Genomic DNA, 24,599 nt, shown 5'->3' with positions numbered 1-24,599 from the left:
CAGAGCAAGGTGGGAAAGCCAAACTGAATGCAGGGAGAAAGACGACAGAGTCAAAGGAGATTCAGCAGCAGCCGGAGAAGCATGAGGTAACAAGCCGTGCACCTCGTGATAAAATATAAACTGATAGAAATGGGTTAATTTAAGTTGTAAGAGCTAATTAATAAGCCTGAGCTAATAGACAAAACAGTTTGTATTAATGTTAAGCCTCAGGGTAGTTACTCAGGAACTGGCAGGCAGGCGAGAAACCTCCAGTTACAAATACTCTTTTTGATTTTTTATGTTTTCCTTTTGTTTGATTGATAAGATGGTCTTTGCATGCCAGACTGGTCCAGAACTCACTATGGAGCTCACACAGTCTTCGAAGTCTCTCTGTACCTACCCCAGCATCCCGCGTGCTGGTATTACAGGCTCTGCTTACTCTTGACTTCTGCATTTACCACTGTCTCCTTTCTGATGGCTCAGCATTGAGCTGGTTGGATTACCTTCCTTCTTGTTTATAGAATTTTCCAGAACTGAGAAACTGTTGTGTGACAGTCTTAAATCAAGCTCAAGCTGAAAATCTCAATACCCAATGCCACTGTGTCCTTCCAGGCAGCCCCTGGCAGCTCCTCTTCAGGGATTATCCTTTTCTGGCGCTTCAGGTGGTTCTGACCCCATCCCTGCTCTCCCTAGTTTCCAGGCCCATCCCTGCTCTCCCTAGTTTCCAGGCCCATCCCTGCAACAGGTGCGGCTGGAGATTTTCTCCTGGGGAAGCTTCTCCACCTTCAGAGAGCATGCTTTGCTGGTCTGTCCTCAAGACACCTCCTGACCTTCTCCCTTCTCCAGCCTTGTTTTCATTTCCTTCCCCACAATGAAATTCCTGCTCCATTCAGGGATTCGGGCAGATCTTCAGAGATCTCTGAAGTGTGTGGAGACCGCAGCTCCCATGCCTTCCCACTGCTTCGATAGAATCCCAGAAGGAGAAGTCAGAGTGCTGGCTTACCCTTGGGACTCACCTGGGGAATGTCTTAAGGACGTTACGATGCATTTCTTCATTCGTGACAGCTATTATAGAGTTCCACCAATGTGTAAATCTGAACTCTTCTTGTCTGGAGAGTAGTTTGGAGATGTTTTGATCATTTCTCATATGTAGGGCGTACCCAGGGAGCCATTCTTATACAAGGTCAGGAGGGCAACTACAGTAAGCTAGTAACAATACCATGATTCTCTGCCTGAAGAGCGGTGGACAAATGCACACATACTCTGTTTCTATCCCATTCTGCTTATCGTTTTAGAGCATATTTAGTCCATTAAATTCATCCCAGGGCCTATTAGGATCTGTGACCTCCTCTTTGGAAAGCTCTCATTTATACGTATTCATTCTCAGTCTATCTAACCTGTTTTCTAATCTGATTTATTTATTTATTTATTTATTTATTTATTTATTTATTTATTTCAGTTGCAGCATGCATGGTGACTGTCCATTGCCTGGTCTCCATCTTTTCTTTGCCTAAAACTAATGCCCATCCCCAGCCCCCGCCACATACAACCTTGAAAACTTCTAGCTGGTGTCCTTGTCCATCACCAAGAACAGTCCAAGGCAGCAAATTGAACCACATCTGCAAACTGAGCCGAGGGGTTGAAAAGAAGAGATTGTAACTGAGAACAATAACGCGAAGATTGAAAAGGCCCCACAGGCGGAGGAGCTGGAGAACAAAGGCTCGACCCAGGTTGTGTTTTCCTTTAGTCTCTGCAATCACCACTGGCTTCAGCAGCAATGCCCAGATGTCGCTGGGAGACAGTACATCCGGATGCAGTTCATGAACCAGCTCACTTCGTTCACAGATGTGACCTTAGCTAAGCCTTAAACTAGGGCAGCGTTGCCTTCAAGGGAGATGTTCAAGGCAGAGTTGCTGGTCACCAGCTTCTGCTCAGACTCAGCAGTAGCAAGGGACGGTGCTGAAGACAGGGAACAACAGTTTAAAGACCATAGTCCGAAACTCCACGTGGAATCCACTCACCCACTCACCGTTCATTTGTAAATGAACTTCAGTATGACATGCCCAGAGACAGGATCCCAGACTAGTTACACATCGTCTGCATGTGATCCATATTTTGTTGAAGAAGTGAGGAAAATGACTCAACAGATTATTGTCAAATCCTTGTGTGGGGCACACGCATCTAAAAGAGATCTGCCCCAGGACGTGAGAAGGTGGGCATTCGAGGCGATCCTGTAAGCTGCAGACTGCTTAGGGGCCAGGGTGATGGCTCGCTTTTCTTCCTGGTGCCTTCAGTTGAAGTGAATCCACTGTTGTTTCCAGAATTTTTACGGGAATGCAGGTCATTTCTGAGAATCAATTTTAGATGCAAGTAATTTTTTTTAATTACTTTTTAAAACATTGCATGTATGTGTGTGCCTGTGTGTGCCTGTGTGTGTTTGTGTGTGTGTGTGTGTGTGTGTGGTGTGAACTGCATGTGAACTCAGATGTCTGCAGAGAGTCCCACATACCTGCAGGTGCAGCGATTGTTATCCATCTGTCCACTATGAGAGAAGGTGCTTGCTAACTGTTGGGCCTTTTCGCCAGCCTCTATTTCTGATATTTTCACCATGCATCAAACTTTTAAAAAAAATTAATTATATTTAAAAACAAGTTGTGTGTGTATGTGTGTGTGAATACCATGGTACACTATGGATATCAGAGTACAACTTAACGGTGTTATTTCTCTGCATCTGTCGCATGTCCCGGGTACTGAACTTGAGTCTTTAGGCTTGGTGTTAAACACCCCTCACATGTGAACCATCTTGCTGTACCCCAATATGTCACACTCTCCACTGGGCCCTTAACTGCTGAGTCCAGTAGGTCTATCCATTCCCATTCGTCTATTCTCTCCTAATTTCTTCTCACTCATAGCTTCCCACATACGTTTTTCTCCTGGTTCAGTTAACTTGATTTTTCTGTTTTTCACCCAAGATGTTTACCTTTCCCTTCTCCACGGCTATAACCTCTACATTTTGCAAAACTGCAAGCTGTGATGGTTTTTCTCCATTGCCAAGTTAACTGAATTAGAAACCACGTAGGAGCCACAGCTCTGGGTGGGTCTTCAGCATTGTTTCCAGAGATACTTAACTCAGAAAGAAAAGTCTATTCTAAACACGGGCAGCAACATCCCATGGCCTGGTGCCCCAGACTCAGGAAAAATGGATCAGAGGCAGCAGCTCTCTTGGCACTGGCGTTTCTCTCTCTCTCTCTCTCTCTCTCTCTCTCTCTCTCTCTCTCTCTCTCTCCTTCCCAGCTGCAGACACAATAGGACCAGCTACCTTACCCTCCCGTCACCAGGCCCTCCCGCCATGATGGTTTGTATCACCTCAACTATGAGCCCCTTTAAGTTACTTCCCGTCAGCAATTGAGTCTGAGCAATTGAGTCACAGCAATGAGCAAAGCAGCTAATCCACAGCTGATGGTCAGAGAGCCCCATTGTCCTTCATTTTGCATACACTTGGGCTCAGGTTGATCAAAGTGGAGGCTCTTTCCACAAGAGTGTGCACAAACATGCACTATTTTAATGGGACTCTGGTCTCCAAAACTGGGGGCCTCATGAGTATAGAACCTCAGTAGAGGAAACAAATGCCTGTTCTGGGCCTGTCCAGCAGGGACATGGTTCACTCCTAACCATTGGCAGACACTCGCCATGGGAGAAAGCCTCTGGTGGCATTTTCTATTTCTCTCTGTGAGTCGCCTCCCTTCCTCATGGGGCACCCTAGAGGGAGGGCTCTGCACAAATCAAGAGGAAGCAGAGAAGACCTGGCTTTGGCAGGTCTGTTTTTTCTTCCAGACTTGACCCAGACCTGTGTAGCCCATACTCCTCCCACCTCCATCTGCTTCGGAACTGAGAAAGGCCCCCAAGGGCCCAGCATCTCAATTTGGCATCTCTACTGTGCCTACCAGGGTCTCAGGGCTCTAAGGAGATGGATTTCTATCTCTCGGAGCTGAAAAAGTGAAAGTCTAGGACCTACAAATTGGTCAGAGCCCAGCCCCCAGCTGCCCAGTCCTGGGGCCACAGCAGCAGTAAGGAAACACCAGAATGGCTCCTAGGGAAGATTTGTAAATGGAATTTAGCATATATTTAGTGATATATCATGCATGACAGCTAAAGCCAATTCCAAGCTTGAGCTTAAGATCCCACATCTTACCTGAACAGGGCGGGAAGACACTGACCTCTGTTGCTCAAATCATCCCTAACCTCCCATGAAAGTGAAAATGCTTTTGTTACCTGCTCCATGGCTGTGGGTTGATGTAATTAAGTCTACCTCATTCAATATTTCTCTCTCTCTCTCTCTCTCTCTCTCTCTCTCTCTCTCCCTTTCTTTAAATGACATTTTGAATTTTTATATAGATACTGATATATCAATACATACTGTGATATTAAACATTCTTGATTTCATCAGATTCTCTGCTAAAGAGTAAACAGAAGTCACTCATATTGAGCTACTCCAGGTCCAGAGCCATGAACACATAAACAGATGCTGTGATTAAGCAGAGAAAGCCACAGTGAAGTCCTTTGTATGTTCTAGTATGTTCTAGTAGAAAACATGCAGCAGCCAGTGAGCAAGTGAACAACTGGAGGAACACAGAAACACACACACACACACATGCAGAATAGCGTACAAATATGCCCACATGCATACACATACATAAACATGTAAGCATACATACACAATTGTACATACACATGCCCCCAAACCACACATATACACATATGAGTTCCATACACATGTCCATATGTATACATATATTTGTATTCTATTTTTACTGGCTGTGCACCAGCTAGTGCCTTGAATGTAGGGCTTGAAAGCTAGGGCTTGAATGTAGATTTTCTCCAAATATAGCAGGGTATTGCTGCCACTCTGCCAGAGGTGGGGAAGCTTTACCCTGTCCCTCTACACAGAAAACAGCTGCCTCTTCCTTCCTGGGTCTGTGTGGTTTGTGTTATGTGTATGCAATGGAGTTCCGAGATAATGTGAAAAAAATTATAAATCACAAGCAGCAGTTGTTTGGGAGCTGCACAGGAACACTTCTGGAAATGTATCTAAGCATGTCTTTAACAACTTCTAGGGAAAGGATCAATACGGTACCTGGAGGCCTGAACTGACAGGGCCTCTAGGAGACATGGATAAATGGAAGGCTTTAGTGCCAGAGACAGGACATGTCAAGGCACAGGAGGACAGCCCTGGGACCATCGTGGCCCTTTCATGCTGAACGGGCAGAGCATGAAGTGCATGGAGCCAGCAGTTCACAGGTGCTCCTGCAGTGCCGAGTCCGGTCTGCAAGGAGCTAAGAGCGTGTACATCCAGGCTTCCCTGAGGCAGACACAAAGCACTGGATTGTCCCAGCTGGGACTACATGTAAAGATGGTGATTTTAAAAAGGGAGAAAATACAGAAAGAGCAGTTACAGTCTGTCCTCATGCTGACCAAAGACATGCCAGGTACATCCTCTCTCTGGTGCTAATTCTTTAAAATGCAGGGATTCGAATCATGGAATCGAGGTTAACCTCTTGCTGAAATAAAGTACGTGAAGCTTCTCAGCCTTTGTTACTTATGTCAGCACGGTATCTATGAACTTACGTGTTTTCAACAATTATAAAGTAGGTATGTTGCACATCATGAAATACCGTACATGTATATACTGATGTCATATGCTTCTTGTTGTGTTTAAAGTGGGTGCTGAAGTATTGTCAGCAAGACCACTCTACTGAAATCCCACAGATGTGACCTGTGATTGTCACAGATGTGACAACAATGTTTGCATCCTACAAGTCCAAGGTAATTATTACATCAAGGCTGGTTTCTGGCGTGAGTGCTTCTCTAAGTTTGTAAAGATGTCCTTCCTCCTCATCGTGTGTTTTGGTGTTGTTGGGGTGAGGGAATAAGGGAGAAAGAGAACATATATATTTTATCATTGTTTGTATATGGGGTAAGTGGGCTTCAACAGTGGGGAAAAAAAGACCTAAGCATTAATTACTATGGCTCAGTACATGTAGAAGGAACTGCCGCCAGCCCAGCTCCTGGCCGCCTGGCTAGCTTATGCCCCAAAATAACAACACACAAATTGGATTCTTTTAAACACTGCTTGGCCCATTAGCTCTAGCCTCTTACTGGCTAACTCTCACATCTTGATTAACCCATTTCTATTAATGTGTGTAGCACCACGATGTGATGGCTTACCAGGAAGATCTAACCTGCGTTCATCTCAGAGAGGAGAGCTATGGCATCTCACCTCACTGTCTTCTTCCTCCCAGCATTCTGTTCTGTCTACTCCACCCACCTATGTTCTGACCTATCAGGCCAAGCAGTTTCTTTATTAATTAACCAATGAAAGCAACACATAGAAAGAAGACCCACCTACATCAAGTACATGTATGACTTGGGATTTTTTTACAAATACAGTTAGTCTGTCACAAGTAGGAACGACCAACAGGTAGGGAAATAAGGAGACCAAAGGGTCTCATGTGGCTCAGGAAGATGGATGATATATCCTGGTATTACCACTCTGGGCTTAAGAGTCAGGTAATAGGTGAATTTTAGAAGATTAAATTCTTTTTGTCAGAGTGGTACCGTCTGTAACAAAGGAATGCTACTGTCTACCTTCTTAACCTTGTTGATTTAGGGGCTAAGAGTTCCACTCCACGGAAGAGCACATGTCTAGCTTAGGCAAGACCTTCAGGTTAATCCTTAGCACTAAAGGTAAAAACTGTGGAATGGAATGACATTGGAAAACCATGCCAGAGAGCATCCCAGCACCCAGTTACTGTGATCAGTTCAGGGCATGTGGATACCTCTCCTCCCTGAGCTCACCATAGACACCTGATATCCCCCTCAGAGCACTCCCTACCCCAAGAAGCCTTCACCATCACCCTTCCTTTCTGAAAGACCTCAATAGACACACTGGTACACACACACACACACACACACACACACCCTTTGAATGAATGCAGGTGGCTCAGCGAGTAATGTGTTTGTTATGAGAGCCTGAGGACCTGAGTTAGGACCACGGACCTCCTCAATAAGCAGGTGAGATGGTGCTTATCTGTAACCCAGAGCTGGGAGATGGAGACAGGTAGATCCCAGGATCAACGGCTCAAAACAGGGAGTTCTCCAGTTATTGAGAGAGCCTGTCTCAAGTACTAAAGGAGAGAGCAATAGAAGGGAACACTTGACCTTAACTGCTCACACACACACACACACACACACACACACACACACACACACGGAAACACACTCATGAATATACTGTACTACAATACACATGCCAAAACTGAGATTTGAAATGATAGAGTATGCTAAAGTCTTACAATAAATGACTATTTCACCTATATGTCCAGTTTTGAATAGAACATTATTGCGTTCCCCTTTTAGAATGGAATACATTTTGAATGGGGTATTATTTTTGGCAGCATCTTCAGTTGAGTTCTTGAATTGCTCTAGACTCCCATGAGTCTCACGTACAGCAAGAAGCACACAGAGATTGTCACAGGATAAGGACTCTGTGGAATGTAACGCGCGGCAGCCTGGCGTCCTTGGGTTAGTTCTCCCAAGTGGATGCTATATGAAGCAGCACTGCCATGGTAACCAGGGAGGAGAGCAGAACACCTTGGTTACCAGGAGCTGGAGCCTCTAGCTTTGCAGAAGAATGCCAAAAGGCAGCTCATCCATCTGTGTCCTGACAGCACAAAGATAGTAAACCCTAGCACCTTATCCCCGGCTAGTGTGGGCTCATGGGAAGCACCCAAATGAATTGATGCCCCAGCCTGGGCTACTCTCAGACACAAGGTCTAGAGGGTGCCCTTGCCTGGGATCAGGTAGCACAGACAGCAGTGTGGTCACACTGAGAGGTGACATACCAACACCGAGGCATGATGGGAATGGTTTCTATGACTCTCCTGCCTCCTGGATGACTCTTCATCATCAAGCCAAATGCTAAAAGCAACCTGGACTGCCTGACGCATTTCTGTGAAAAGAGGAAACCTCCATCATGCTCACTTGTCTATCTTCTCTCAGCATGACTCTGGGACCCAGCAGAGCTATGCCGAAGTACCCGTTGACACGTAGGAAGGCTATCAGTCACACTGTGACTATGTAGATTTGCCTCAGTGAGGAAGTGCCAGCTGAGTTCATCAGGGGGTTTCTTCTGCTCTGCGGTCTACTGGACAACTTTTCCCCTCAAGTCTTTCACCACTCACCCCTATTCAAGGGCTCTTACCTCTCACAGAGGCGGAGACCATGGAGCGTCTGAACCAGTCTGCTTTCTGTTGCTGTGATAACCACTAAGACCAAAAGCAACTTGGGGGAAGAAGGCATTGATTATTTTTGTATTCCCACATCACAGTCCATCACTGATGGAAGCTAGGGCAGGAACCTGGAGGCGGGAGATCATAGAGGTACACTGCTATTGTTCATTGGCTTGATCCAGGGTCCTGCAAGCCAGGTTTCTTATACAGTTCAGGTCCTCTGCCTAGGGTAACACAACTCACAGTGGGTGGTGCTGTCCTACATTGGTTACCAAGCAAAAACAAATGTCCCACAGACATGGCCAATCCAAATGAGGCAGTCTCTCAGTTCAGACTTTCTCAGTTAGCACTACATCATATCACACTGATAGCTGACACTGACTAGGAGAAGCAGCAGCATTTCATTGTTGGGTGGGAGAGCTAAGGGCAACTCTGCTATGGGGTGGACACATCTCTCCAAAATGCAGATACTGAAGCTCAACCACTAGCGTGAGTTGGGAGGAGAGAGGATTCAGTTAGGACGGTCCTCCTAAAAGAACGGGATGAAGACTCTTGATAAAGCGGATTTGTGCAACTTTTAGCCCTCCTCATCCTTGCAGGCACACAGCACCTGTTCCTTAGAGGGTATAACAAGGAGGGTCCAGCTGGGTGGTGGTGGCATGATGGAGGAAGGTCATTGGTTAAAAAATAAAGAAACTGCTTGGCTGGCCCTCATAGGTTAAAACATAGGTGGGAGGAGTAAACAGAACAGAATGCTGGGAGGAAGAGGAAGTGAGCACAGAGGCCATGCTCCCCTCTCCCGGCCAGACGCCGTGAAGCAAGCTGCCAGGTCAGACATGCTGAATCTTTCCCGGTAAGACTGATGCTACACAGATTATTAGAGATGGGTTGATCGGGATATGAGAATTAGCCTATAAGGGCTAGAGTTAATGGGCCAAGCAGTGTTTAAAAGAATACAATTTGTGTGTTGTTGTTTTGGGGTATAAGCTAGCCAAGCGGCCAGGAGCCAGGCTGTGGGAAGAGGCTCGCAGCTCACACAACAGTGGCACACACCTTTAATCCCAGCACGCAGCAGGCAGAGGCAGGCGGATCTCTGGGAGTTTGAGGTAAGCCTGGTCTACAAAAGCTAGTTCCGGGACAGGGACCAAAGCTATAGAGAAACCCTGTCTCGAACCACCCCCCCCCTGCAAAAAACAAAAACAATAAACAATGAGGCTTCACCATGAAAGCAGAGAGCAGCCATCACTGACAACTGTATCTGACAGCACCCAGATCTTGCCCTTACTAACCCTCCACCATTGCAACACAATACGTTTCTTCTTTGAAAACTACCTGGTCTCATATTCTGCAGTGGTACCCTGTTTCTGATTTCAAGCTGGTATCAAGGGAAACACAAATAAGCCCGAGTCCAAGAAGCCCACACATAGGTGTGATGTTTATTCCATACCCATGTTAGCTGTTTGCTGGGAGAAGAACACTAAGTAACTTTCCATCTCACTTCTAAGGTGGTGACTTGTTCCTACACGGTAGAGCCCTTCCTTCTACTTCCCAGAGACACACCTAGGATGCTCAAGGCCCTGAGTGTCATCAGCATAGAACACACATGTCCTGACTCTTGACTGTCTGACAACAAAGACGCTAAGGAAAGTTACCCATTGATGTACACACCCCTGATCAAGGACACCCAATCACACATGGAGCACAGCCGAACCCTGTGTGCACCTGTCCCTTTGCTGGTTGTTCTTGGTTCTTTAGACATAGTCTTTTGGAAAAGTACATTGCCACCAACTGCCAGTGCAAAAGTTTCTCAGGATTTTTGCCCCCTGTAGTCTAAATACTTTGTGACTTGACTTTACTCTCTGACCTTAGGTACCATGTCTGTGGAAGTGTCTGCCTGCCTCTGTGACAGACTCTAAGGAACTGTGTGTGATGTAGGAGGGTCTTCTGTCTATTTGTTACTTTCATTGGTTAATAAAGAAATTGTCTTGGCTTTTTGATAGGAGAGAATTTAGATAGGTGGAGTAGACCGAACAGAATGCTGGGAGAAGGAAAGCAGAGTCAGGCAGTCGCCATGAAGCTCCGGCCCAAGATGGACGTAGGTTAGAATTTTCCCGGTAAGCCACCACCTCATGGTACTACACACATTATCAGATATGGGTTAAAGCAAGATATGAGAGTTAGCCAAGAAGATGCTAGCTCGCTCCCAGATTCCATGGGCATCATTTTTATATATGATGTCTCACTGTCGTGGACTTGAAATGGCATTTTCTCAGCACATCCCAGAGATGCAGAAATAGAGGAGTGTCATCTGGTATTGAACATCTCAGTGATGGGGGAGGCCTGGACTTCAGCCTCCATTCTGGGTCCAGCTTGGCGTGCAGCAATTCGAGAGCACTTAGCATGTCCAATCTTAACAGGCAGCTGCTTTTATCACAATAAACGGCACATGCTGGGACGGCAGAGATGGCTAAGAGCCCTGCATTATCTTTTCAGGGGACCCAGCACTCATGTGTGGCTCACATGTAACACCAGTTCCAGGTGATCTGAAGACCTCTCTCAGTAACCACAGGTCCTATACATACAAGTGGTGTACAGGCCAAAAGACCCAGGCACGTAAACTATTAAAAACAAATAAGAAAATAAATAAGTAAATGTATATATCTATGTGTATAGGCTGTCTCCTGAAACTGATGTAAAAATTTAGCATGAACCAGAGATTTAAAAGAAAAGGCATACTTGTCTGTTTGAGACAAGTTCTCACTGCATAGACCAGATTGTCCTTGAACTTATAAAGATCCCCTGCCTTTGTCTCCCAAGTGCTGGGATTTAAGGTGTGCACCACCACACCTGCTAAACATGTTTTTATTACTGCATATTAATTATACAGACTAACAGGTCACATTGTGAACTTTCCATGCATATATAGAATATCATTGGATCATCTCTGCTACACTATTATCCTAATTGTGCTACTCTCTCTCTTCCCCATGATCCCTTCCCTCTTCTCTCATGGTCCCACCATTTAATTTCATGATACTAGGAGAAAGAGTTCTAGATTAAATGTATGCTAAAAAATGTACAAGTCTCTTCCTGACTGAGACTTCACTTAAGATGTTAATTTTCAAGTCCATCCATTTTCCTGCAAGACCTGAGTCCACGGGCCTTTGGTTCTTAAACTCTGCTGTGAAAACTCACTACACCCACCATTCCTTCTCCTGCCGACAGACACCATGGAAGATGCTCTGTCTTGGCTGCTGTGAACAGGGCTACTGTAAGCATGGATGCACAGGCCTTTCCAGAACATGCTGACTTTGATTCTTTTCACTGGGTGACCATGAGTGGTATAGCACGGTCACATGATCATTTTATTTTTAGTTTTTGAAGAACCTCCACACTGTTTTCCACAGGGTTGTGGAAAACAACCCTTATGTCACTAGAGCTTATGTCATCGCTAGAGTCGTGGACAAGCTCCCTCTTCTCTGCATCCTCTCCACATTCCTTGTTTGGACAACTGGTGAGAGCTACACTAACAAGCATGAGATATAGTGTCAACACAGTCTCCACTCCTGACCAAGTGTGTGTGTGTGTGTGTGTGTGTGTGTGTGTGTATATATATATATATATATATATATATATATATAATTTTTTTAAAAGAAAGAAAAGATCTTTAACAAATTGATTTTGGGAAATCTGGATAACCACATGTGGGAGAGTGAAACTAGATCTCATTGGACGCAAGAATCAACTAAAAATGGGTCAAAGGTCATTTAAGACCTGAGTCTTTGAAACTACTGGAGAAAAACAGGGGGAAATGCTTCAGGATGTGGACAGAAGAAGGGCTTCTTAAGGGCAGCAAAAGCTCAAGGAGTGAGAAAAAAAATAAGAACAAATACAAATAGATTTAGGGGAGTTAGATGGTCAAGGACACAACTCTCAGAGTGGAGAGACAGTGTGGCATATGGGAAAAAACTTTGGCTAGCTAATCATTTCACAGGGGATTAATATTCATGGTATATAAAGAATTCAAAAGTTTAAACACCAAAAGAACAATTATCCCAACCAATACATGGCCAAATAAATTAAAAGATGTTCTGTCAAGTCCCAATTCAGATGCCAGTCAGCTGAATTCTGTTTATCTTGTTCCAGAAAACATGATTTTTAGACTATCTTGTTTTAAAGCTAATTTTTATTGTTTTAACCCTTTCTTGTTAATTAGGACATTCAGATTGCTTCCTGTTTTGTTGGGATATGGCCACAAAGCCTCAGGCTTGGCTGCCTGCTGATGGTATAGATTGAACTGAGTGGTTCCAGAGGGCTCTAATTAATCAAAGAATTACTCCACTAATAAGGTCGTAATTGAATGGATTATTGGGAGCCTGAGTTGGCTTGAGGATCACTGGTCTGTGCTTTCTACAGGCACTGTGTCCTTAGCTCCATTTTTCCTTTTGCCTCTCATCTTCCATGGGGTAAGTATGCCTCCCTCCTCCTTAGAGCTCCAAACTTCCATGCCCAAGGAGGAAGAAGGGAGCACGAACTGAAAACTCAGAAACTTCGAGCCAAAATGGATCTTTCCTCACTTTAAGCTGGGCTTCGTTTTTGTCACAGTGATGGAAAGTGAACACATTCAGTGTTGGGTCTATTTGTAGCTTGTATTTTCCTGGAAACAGAGTCAACTGCTGGCATTCGGGAAGCGTTTGAGGTACAGCGATTTCTCACCAGTTTGCCACCTTTAGGAACCCCGTCCCCCTTCCTTCCCTTGTTAGGTAGACCTCAGGCTAGAAGTCCTTTGATTCACTCTTTGGCTTTTATCTTTGTTGGAATTTCTAATGGTCTCTTGTTAAAATGCTGTGTTTGAATGCAAGCACCTTGTACAGAATTGCCAACAGAAGATGACTTTCTTCTCCCATCTCCGCTTCCTTCTAGGAAACTTCACCGCGGGAAACAGATACCTCTTGAATTAGAATTTTCTCCTTTTGAACTTGGAGCCTCTAGCCCAGCCCCGCCCGCAGTCACGGTATCATTTATCTCTGCTTTTTACCCCGTCACCTCCTTAATTCCACCAGAGGCACTGCCAACGTCTCCGTTTAATAATTTCTACTAACAACCCAGAACTCGATTAGCATAATAAGCATTTCCCATCTGCCCTAAGCAAGATCCTCACCATCAGTCTGAAAACTAACTACAGTATGGGAAAAAAAAAGTAGGGAATAATTAGAATTAAAGCGCATGAGCCATTCAACATGGCGTTCTCCCCATCCACTGGGTATAATTAGTAGGTTACATAAACATCATTAATGTCATTGCTACACAAACTAGAACATGCGTGCAGAGAGGGGTGTGCTGTTTTGTGATAAGCAGCCCTCCAGGGGAGGTTTACCAGGAAGGGCTGAGCAAGGCAGTGACCATCTGAGAGAAGTCAAGTCTGTGCTCACCAGGCTGGTGATGCAGCTCAACCCTTTCCCCTATTTTAGCCCTAAGGGTTTTTCTAAGGAAGACTGACAGCCAATGAACAAAGGCTGCCCCTAGGTGACTGTTCAGTAGGTTCACTTGGACGTCTCAAAAGAATCACAAATTCAACTTCAGAAGCAAGATTGTCACGCTCATTGTCATTGTAGAAACCTGGTGCTTGCAATGTCCTCAATCCCTAGATGATCTCCAACTCAGAGACCCTCAGGCCTCATTCTGCCTCTACCTCATACACATTTACTTAACAAAGCTCCTTCGATTTTGCCTCCGAAGCACCCCCTCCCATTCCCATCACTAATGTTTCTAACCTGCTCAAAACAACAACAAAATCCTAGTCTAGAGATTCTGGAAGGAACAGATGTGGGCTTGATTTCAGCCTTGAACAGACGTTCTCCATCAGTAGAGAGCAGTCAATGGACAGATGCATAAGTGACAAGCATCTGAAAAATAAAAGATTCAGTGCTCAGGCCTAAATATGACATCTGTATAAATTCCTCCACCAGCAAGCCTCAGGGAAGAGTGCAGACTAGGGGAAAGAATGTAAGAGCCAGAGAATGGGGAAGAGTACTCTAAAATTATATCTTCTGGACATAGCATGGGTGTGGAAGTCATGATCTCAAAGCAGTTATGGCTGCCTGTACAAGATCCACAGAAGACCAAGCCAGCCACGAGACTGACATGGAAGGAGTAGGTGCTCTCCAGGTCCCATCCCTTACTGTGGAGCTATTGGCAACTCATAGTTGCTAAGGGAAACAATCGTCTTTATTGATAATGTATCATGGTTACTGATAGGTTTCCCATGTTCCAGCAGATGGATGATTGCATAAACATGCACACATGAATAGTGATAGCACTAACTGGACTTAGTATATTACTTTAAAAAAAATAAGACATGCAGTTGGTGGGTATTTGGGGGAAACGTGAAAAACTCCAGAAGAACTGTGAGATGATTTATTTCATTTTATACATATACGAAATTCTCAAAAGTGAAGAAGAAAATAAACTGGTTTAATCTAACCCAGGTTCCGTCTTTGGTGAAAGACTCCCAACTAGCCTCCCTGTATCTTATTCTGAGCTCCTCCCTTCCATGTTTTCACACCAGAGCCAGAGGAAAGTTCCTTTTCAGGCTGGCAGTTCAAAGACAAGGTATAATACTTGCCCAGCATGGACAAGGCTTTGGGTGGAAACTCCAGAATCACAAAACAACTGGCCAATCATAAAAGACATGCATTCTAAATGCACACATGACCACCCTGAGGGCACCAACAGCCCCCTGGGAAGGCTAAGGGTGTCGGCACGATGCTTCCTCCCTGCCTTTGGTTCTATACAGTGACTGTTTCATGTCCTCATGTCTTCTCTTCTCACTGTCACTGATTTCTTTCCTGATCATTAGCCCCTCTCTTCCCTGGCCCCACCCCTCCCTTGTCATGATATCCACAGAGGCTCACAATGTGTTTAGTGTCCTGTGAGCATCTTAATCTAAACATAATGAATCTCATTTGCTGTTGGTCTCATTTACCACTGACCACCCGCCATCTTATCTACATATATGATGTGTGAATGTTCCATTAATGTATCTCTTTCTTAAGGATTTACACGAGGGTGGAAATGTATCTGCTTTCAGTTCCTACCAAACTCAAATCTCATAACTGGTGTCCTATTAAAGAAATTTATCAAGTATTTGCTGCATAAATGGGTCTTGCTCCTACGTTTAATGATGTTAAAATGAAATTTATGGTACTTTGTTGTCACTGGTCCATGGTAGACGTAACCACAAATACCTGTTAAACTGAAATCAGATTACAGTTAGTATGGTGGGGCACAAGGATTGGTAGGCATTTCTGTACCTACTGAAATAGGTGCTGGGAGATGCAGGACATCATGGCATTTAAAGACACCCAGCATATTCATCAAATCATGGACCCAGGGGCCTAACTTAGAAAGGCAGCTGCCACAGGCCAAAGAGATGTATTCAAGGTGAAAGCAGTTCCCCGGCAGGCTGCTTCCAATGGTTTTGAGGCACCAAGGGACACTTCAAAGTTCTCTGTGCTTGTTTTGTTTTTATCCTACCTGACTGTTGGGGAGGATGATGGGATAGAAATTCCAAGGACAGAGTTACTCTTCAAATTCTAAAGACCAAGTGCTAAGCAAAGCAAACAAAATACAAGTGAGGTGATATCACTGGGCGTGGCAGGGGTTGGAAGAAATGCAGGCAGGATTCCAGAACACATAGACAGGAAATCACAGTACAAGCTATAAAAACAAACCAAAAATCATACTGGGTGTGCAGTCATGCTAACACAGGCAAAAGGAGGAATTAAGACACAGAATTACATTGTTAAACAAATTTGAAAACTTCAAATATGTAATGCATGTAGTAAAAAAAAGTAAGGAAATACTTAGGAAAATATAAGTTGCAACATTTGATATTTCCCATTAAATATGAAAATATCATTAAATGGTTTTTGTGCTAGGGTTCCAGGTTCCTACAGTTGCAGCCACCCTTCCTCACTCCCAACTATACCCCACTGAGGAGAGAATGCTGGTTTAATAATTATTAGTATTTGAGTCATGCCAGGGTCAGCTTTAGAGGAAGGTGACCGAGAAGTATGAACTGTCTTATCAATTATTTTTTGAATGTCAAACAAACAAATAAATCTCCAACAACCTATTTGCAGATGTGAAAAGGGATTCCTCAAGGACTCACCAAACAGCTTGGCAGATACAGATACGTACCACATAGGGCTCAAAGGTCCCTGCTCCTCTGAAGAGGAATTGGAAATGCAGAGCGCTCAAACTAATGAAGAGAAATCCTATCCTCAGTGTCACAGAGATGAAGTTCTATACACGCAGCAGCAGCCCCGTATTGGGCGTCTTCTTCACTCCAGGTGAACAAAAGTTGCAGCTAGATTTTTCATGGTTTGAGAAGAATTGAATGAGAAATGAGTGAAGTCTACACTGATATTAGTCAAGGGAAGGAGCAAAAGAGGGAACTGACTGTAGAAGACACTGTTAAAGGGATCCCCAGTGACCCTTGATGTGGGATCCAGATGGAGGGAGGGTTTGATACCCTGGAGTGTGTTGACACAACCTATGCTCAGGGTGGTGAGCCTTGCCTTAAATCGAGACAGAGAGAGAGAAAGAGAGGGGGGGAGGGAGGGAGGGAAGGAGAGAGAGAGAAAGGGAGAGAGAGAAAGAGAGAGAAAGAGAGAGAGAGATCAAGGATCTGTGGTTTTCAAGGGCTACCCTTTCATTGTGTTTTTTGGTTTTCTTTTAAGACAGGGTCTCTTCCTGGCATGGAACTCACCAAGTTTGCTAAGATATCTAACCAGTGGGTCACCAAGGAGTCCCCATCTCTGCCTCTCCATTGTTGGGATTACAAGCATGTGCCACTAAACCCAGCATTTTTTTTTTTTTAAATATGAGTTCAACTCAGGTCTCTGTGTTTGCAAGGTAGATTCTTTACTGGCTGTGCTATCTCTCTAGCCTTTATCCAATACGCCTGCTGATGGAGAAGTTAAAAGAGCAAAGGTGCTCATCTCAGAGTCCAATGTTAAGTGATCAGCCCATGCATGCATCACAGACCTGCGGGACTGGGGAGAGGATCTATTGCATGGGGGTGCTGAGGTGGGTTATCCACCTATAACCAATATGAAGGACAGAAGAGTGTTCCTTGTCAAGCCAAGAGATGCCCAACATTTAAGGTTAAGGCATTCTCTGAGAAGGAAGCAGCCACTCAGACAGAAATAATATTCCTGACAGAATGAGTAGGGGCAGAAAGGCACGGAAGCATGGCTGTGTGAGTTCCAGTACAGGGAGGCTGTGATCAATAAATCATGGCTTCATCAAAGTAGCGGAAGCTGAAGCTGGTTCAGTATGGGGACATCAGGAATGCAGTCGGTGAGTGGACTGAACAGAATGTAGAGGTATTAGATTGCTGAACAGGGAGATATGGGGGCCCGTGCGAAACACCAACGCCCTTTCTTAAGTTATAGTGCAAAAAAACAAAAAAAAAAAAACAAAAAAAAAAAAAACAAAGTACCTACCTGGCCTGGGAAAAACTCAAAAGAGGAAGGTGTGTGTGTGTGCGTGTGTGTGCATGCGCGTGCATAGCACAGAATGCCTGTGGAAGTCAGGAGACCATCTGTGAGAGTCAGTTCTCTCCTTCTATCATCTGGGTCCTGCAGATTGAGCTCAGGCCATCAAGCTGGGAGGTAACCATTATCTAATGTGTATTTTAGGCTAATAGGCTTGGCAAACCTCTCTTCAACACAAAGATAGTTTTATGGATGTGATTTCTAGCTTACATCCTTATTCCACCTCCCACCGGAACACTAGAGTTAAAATTTCCTGTTAACTGCTTAGTGGGAGATTGTTTCTCTCAGGTGAGTTGAAATGTATAGATCTGTAGGTCCCACTCTGCGTATGAATCAAATGGCATTGAATTTAGATAAGCAAGAGAGTATATCCCTATCTGCTCCTCCAGCATGGTGAGCTGAATATCTGTGTCCCTTCCTGACACTTGTTAAAATCTTTACCTCCAATTGGATGGTGTTAGGATGTCAAACCATTGGGAAATAATCAGGTCACATGATTGATGTGTCACCAATAAGATCAATGACTTTACAAATGACCACTGCCTCCCCCATCTTGTTGGTGACAAACAAGGATGTAGTGAATACGCCATCTGCAAACCCGAAAGAGGGTCTTTACCCTGAATCCAACATTTACCTGAAGGGACTGTGAATTTGGACTTCCTTAGCTCCAGAATTCTAAGAAAGAAACTTCTGGTGTTTATAAGCCATCTTGTCTCTGGTACTTTGTTATAGCAACCCCAGGTAAGACAACAGATAATATTAAAATCTTTATTATGGTCTGTGGCTGCAAACAGCCATGTGGGTCTAGGTGACTGTTTCTCCAATATCATCTGTGGACCATCTGTGGCAGTTACCTGCATAGCAGGAATGGGAAATTCTTGACTCCCTTCCCAGACAGAAGGAAGCAGAATCCACCCAGGTGGGTCCAGGAGTCTACATTGCTAACCAGACTCCCCTGCTGAGTTTACATATTAAGCTTTGGTAATTTTACATATGACTGAGAACTATTAGCATACCAAGAAATTGGTGTTTAGATTGTAAACTGCTATTGACATATGGATGTGGATTCTGTTTATGAATTCTATACCTTGAAGATAGAATTGTTAACTGTTGCCCTTCTCCAAAGCCCACCCCATTCATTGAGCAGACTTCTACTCGGGCAGGGAAGCTTCTCTGTTATGACAGATCTGTGTAGCCCCAGGAGATTGGTTGTATATGGTTCTTTTTTTAAGTCATCTTTTTTATAAAAGTACAGTGGGATGAGGTAAGGATCAGCCACAGCAGTTTAGGATGGGTGGAGCCAGCAAAGGGAGAATGGGAAGGAAGTCTTGAAAAGTCAGTGGTTGTTTGGGTAAAAAAAGACTAGTTTTGTGGCCTTCAGATATTTTCATGTCTACTTGACACAAGCGGGAGTTATCTGAAAGGGGGGAACCTCTATTGAGAAAAGGACTCCATAAGATCCAGCGGTAGGAAGGAGGGAGAACATGAGCAAAGAAGTCGGGACCACGAGGCGTGCACCCACCCACTGAGACAGTGGAGCTGATCTACTGGGAGCTCACCAAGGCCAGCTGGACTGTGACCGAAAAAGCATGGGATAAAACCGGACTCTCTGAACATGGCGAACAATGAGGGCTGATGAGACGCCAAGGACAATGGCACGGGGTTTTGATCCTACTTAATGTGCTGGCTTTGTGGAAGCCTAGCCAGTTTGGATGTTCACCTTCCTAGATATGGACGGAGGGGGGAGGACCTAGGACTTACCACAGGGCAGGGAACCTGGACTGCTCTGTGGACTGGAGAGGGAGGGGGAGAGGAGTGGGGGAAGGGTTAGAAGGGTGGGAGGAGGGGGAGAAGGGTGGGAGGAGGGGGAGGGAAATGGGAGGCTGGGAGGAGGTGGAAACTTGTTTTTTGTTTATGTTTTTTTTCTTCTTTTCTTAATAAAAAAATTATTAAAAAAAAAAAAAAGATCCAGCGGTAGGGCACTTTCTTAGTTAATGATTGATGTGGGAGGGACCAGACTATTGTGGGTGGTGTCATCCTTGGGCTAGTGGTCCTAGGTTCTGTACAAAAGAAAAGTAAGAACAAGAAATAAGCCAGTAAGCAGCACCCCTCCATGGCCTCTGCATTAGCTCCCACCTCCAGGTCCCTGCCCTGCTTGAGTCCCTGTCCTGTGTTGTGGAAACATAAGCTGAACCCTTTATTTCTCCAAGTTGCCCTGGCCCTGGCATTTCATCATAGCGAGGGTAACCCTCACTAAGGCTAATAATATAGCTAAGCAATCTTAACCAAGGAGAAGTTAGTGAAGACTGTCTGGTTGCTCTACTCTTCAGAGAAATCAATTTTAAGAACTTGCCTGATACAAACCCTAAAATGACGTGTAACTTCATCTTCCTGGACAAATGCTTCCTGGAATAAAAATATTGAGTTTCTTCAGGAAGTCAAATATTACAGCCCTGTTAATAACAGAATAGCCAGGACATCAGGCTATGTGGTTGTAGTGCTTAAGTTCAGGGTCCCTTGTCTTCCATAAAATTCACAGAGCATTCCTGTGTCTTATGTCAATGTCCGTAGACAGCAACACATAGTGGCATTTCAATGATGAAAGCAGACTTGACCCATGCATTCAGAGATTTTTTTTTTTCCAATAGGGATTAGGCAGAAAGACATGCAGGAGACAGGGCACTTCTGTGCAATGCTTTGCTCTACTGTTTCTGAGGCAATGGGATAAAGCAAGCACCTACACTGCATGTCCCGTTGCCGCATGGGAAATGCTGGAAACCAATTTTTGCGATATCCTGCTGGTGAAGGATTTGTTGTCATGTCACTAATATGGCTCCAACTGTCTATGCTGACACAGTCTTTTGAATAATAAGGTCACCTGAATCTGGTACACCTTGCATGTCACAATCTATGACTATGGATAGACAGTAGCTGAGAATAAATGGCTACAGGAAATAACAGTAACTATCCAGCTAGATTCACAATGGGTCTTGTGAATAGAATAATATTTAGTGCTGACCGCTTTCACTAAGGTATGCACCAATATCAACAAACACTTAATTCTCAAAGACCTGGTCTCTGCTGCACATGCAAGGACAGAGCGGGGAGTGAGAAGATACTCAAGAGCTCAGTCTGCACCTCATTCCACCAGAAGTTGCAGTCTGGGAAAACAGAGCAGAGCCCCGTATGTTCATGTCTCCAGCATGTTGCAGCCTCTTTGCTTTCTCGTTGTTTTGTGCGGACAGTAGAGTAAATGATTAGGCAAGGATGTCTGTGGCATTCTGACTTAGTTTTCCCCCCAGACCTAGCCATGAGCATACAGATGGGTTGAGACATGGGGAAGAGTCTGACCCTCCAATAACAAATGCTTGGCCAAGGGAGAGGCTTCAACCTGATCCCAGGGTTGGGTTTCTTTAAACAGAGAGTCCTTGGGAAACTGCCATCATTGAGAGTCAATCTAGTTCTCGTAGAATGACCTTTTTAGAATAAAGTTCATTACTTAGTTGTCACTATGCCTCCAGGACAGACAAGAAGTGTGCTGGCACAACAGTAGTGGCATCCTGCCCTGTACTTCATGCGATCTATTTTGCTATTTCATCACAGTGGTCTTCTCTGAAATACAGGTGGTCCTGTGTGATGATCCTGCAGGAGCGCCCTTTGAGTCACAGGCACTCACGCTTCCCAAGCTTTCCCGAGTGAGGAGCCTTCTGTGCATCCAGCTTCCACTCTCCAGCCACCAACAATGAGATTCTGTCCAAGTCTGGCTGAGCTTGTCACATCAAGATGGTAGGAATTGAATGAGCAAACATCGTGTGTTTTTAGAACAAAAGCTTAAATAAGTAAGGGTCAAACTTGCATGCTCCAACCCTTTTTCTCCAAAAGAAGAAAATAGGCTGGTGAAGACCCCACTCACCCCTACTGAGATGGACACACAGAGGTCATGCTTAGAGAAAAGCAATGGTAATGTGGCCAGCGAGCCTCGTGATGATTCTGTACCGTGCACTGAAGCTTCAGGCATATTCATGGTCTAAGATATTCAGTCCCTTTACCCATATATAACTCAAGCAAGGGCATTATGTGATTTCTCCATATATGTCCATCCCTCCCACAACCCCCACCCACAACGGTCCTCAGGTGAGTGTGCATATTGATTTGATGGGTTGGGCTGACTGGGTCACCAGATGTCCAGGGACTTACACAATTTCTGGGAGAAATTAAGGTTTGGGCTGATAGAGTGGACAAAGCAGCTGGCATCCTTCACTCAGAGCAGGGCACCTGAGTAAGAAGGACTCCTCCCACGTCAAGATCTGCATTGACACAACTGCTCTTCGATGCTGTCATAGTTACTGTTCTGCTGTGAAGAGACATCATGACCAAGGCTACACTTATAAAGGAGAACATTTAATTGGCTTGCTTAGAGGTTTAGAGGGTGGGTCTGTGATCATCATGGCAGGAGGCGGGCAGGCAAGGCACTGGGCAGTAGCTGAAAGTTTTATATCTTGATCTGCAGGCAGGACGGTGGGGAGCAAAGGTAGGTGGGGGATACCGGGAATGGCATGCATCATGTACTTTAGGTTTGGAAACCTAAATGCCCATCATCCTCAGCGACACACTTCCTCCAACAAGACCACACCTACTTCAACAAGGCCACACCTCCTAATCTTTCTAATCCTTCACAAACAGTTCCACTCACTGGGAACCAAGGACTAAAATATATGAGCCTATGGGGTCCATTCTCATTCAAAGTACCTTTGGACTAAATTGAAAGCCCACCCCTTAGATCTCAAGCTCAAAGATCTTACCTTTGAGCTGTCAGCTCCCCTGGGTTTCCAGCTTGCCAGGGCACAAGCCTGTTCCTTATGGAATATGTGTGTGTATGTGTGTGTGTGTGTGTACCCATCCATATATCCATCTGTATAATAGATGGCTCTATCAATCTGCCCATTCATCCATCCATCCATCCATCCACTTGCCTATCTACCTCTCCCTCTGTCTTCTATTGAGAAGCCTGGCTAATGCAGTGGATATTAATATTCCCATTTCAAGAATCCCCAGAAAGGCTTTATGGACTCCCCCCCCCCCAAGTCACTTAGCTAAAAGTGACAGGTGTAGGATTCAAATTCAACACTCTTTCATTTCTCAACCTTCGCCCAGGCCACCAAAGCCACATCTCTTCTGCCGTATGGCATCTCCACATAGCCCTCTGTGGATCAGTCTTCACATAGCTCTTTGCAGATCAGGTACAAACGCCAAATCTCCTGAAGCCAATGTCTACAAGGAAGACACTTCACCACTCCCCAGGTCTCTTCTTTAGAAACGCATGTGCCCCTGATCAGGAATGATTGATTTGCCTCTTCTATATCTGTATAGTTTCTGAGTGAGCCCAGACCTCACTGTAAATCCTCAGATACCTCTGAACACAACAGGAAGGCTCCTGTCTTCGTGCAGAAGAGTCACAGGCCTGACCAGGTAGAGGCATACTAACCTTGTGCATGGTTGACAACATAATTCGTTATCCAAAGCAAGATTCTGGAGAGTAAAGAGGTTCAATAGATACCAGCATTAGGGTGTCAAGTGTGAACAGCCATTCTCCCAGAACACTGGAGATGTGCTTATACCTATATACTTAAATCCATCCATCTCACATGGAGTCTTCAGAGCAGGTGTTGTGAGCTGCCAAAGCAGAGGATCAGAAGGTTTTGATAATTATTTTTGTTTTCTTCTTTTCCACCTCAAAAATAGTGTTAAATTTTATGCTATTGAACTAAGAATATAAAAAATTGTTACATAATCAATAAAAAATGTGTATTTTTGAGAACATAAATACACTCTTAGCTCCTCAGATTTTCCTCCTTTGGGTTCAAGAACATAGCTATCAAATAACAGTAAGTCAGGAAAAGATGTGGAATTGTGAACCCAACACTTCCACGAAGATTTAGCCTTGACCCTGACCACAGCAACCCTCTTAAAGACTTCTGGGACCCTTTGTCTCATGAAGGGTTGGAACTACTGATTTGGAAGCCACTTTTATGAGAATTTGTCACTCTTGTTGAGATTTCCCATGATGGAACTTCGATATTTTTCACAAGATCAAATAAAAGTTTAGCGATATTCTGAAAAGGAAGAGGAAAAGCAAGAGGCATAAAAGTCTTCTGGACAAGAGAAGACTAGAAGAAAAAATGCTTTAAGCGTATATACAGTATTAATAAGAACAATACTTCACTGTAGGTCTGTGTGCTTTATGTGTTGTGTGGACTAAAAACATACAGCTCCATCTTGTCCAAGGTTTGCTATGTATAGTAACGCAGCTCAGATTTCATAATGACACATGAGCTATTATGAGCAGCCATGTGGGTGTTTTTATAAATGCTGTATTTATTTGTGTGTGTGTGTGTGTGTGTGTGTGTGTGTGTGTGTGTGTGCTCATGTGCATGCCATAGGAATTGAGTGAATGTCAGACCACTTGAGAGAGTCAGCTCTTCTCTTTCACCATGTTGGTCCCTGAGACTGAACTCAGATCAGCATCTCAGATCCATGTCATCACTGGCCCACTAGCAACCATCCTTCACAGAGGAAAAGTATGAAGACTGTACAGATGGATGACCGTCGGACACCAGAGTCCACTATTGAATTCTTGGTTTCAGGGGACCAAGTTTTATTACTTGAGAATTTTATAGAATGTATTGTCATTATATTTCCTCTAACTCCTTCCGGATCCACTCCTATTCATTAACACTAAACTTTGTAATCTTAAAAAATGTTTTGATTC

The sequence above is a fragment of the Microtus oregoni genome, unplaced genomic scaffold (genome assembly GCF_018167655.1).
Source record: "Microtus oregoni isolate MIOR12 unplaced genomic scaffold, Mior012 000034F_ref0000314, whole genome shotgun sequence".
Classification (NCBI taxonomy): domain Eukaryota; kingdom Metazoa; phylum Chordata; class Mammalia; order Rodentia; family Cricetidae; genus Microtus; species Microtus oregoni.
The sequence above is the reverse complement of the archived record's forward strand: the minus strand, read 5'-3'. Positions refer to the sequence as shown.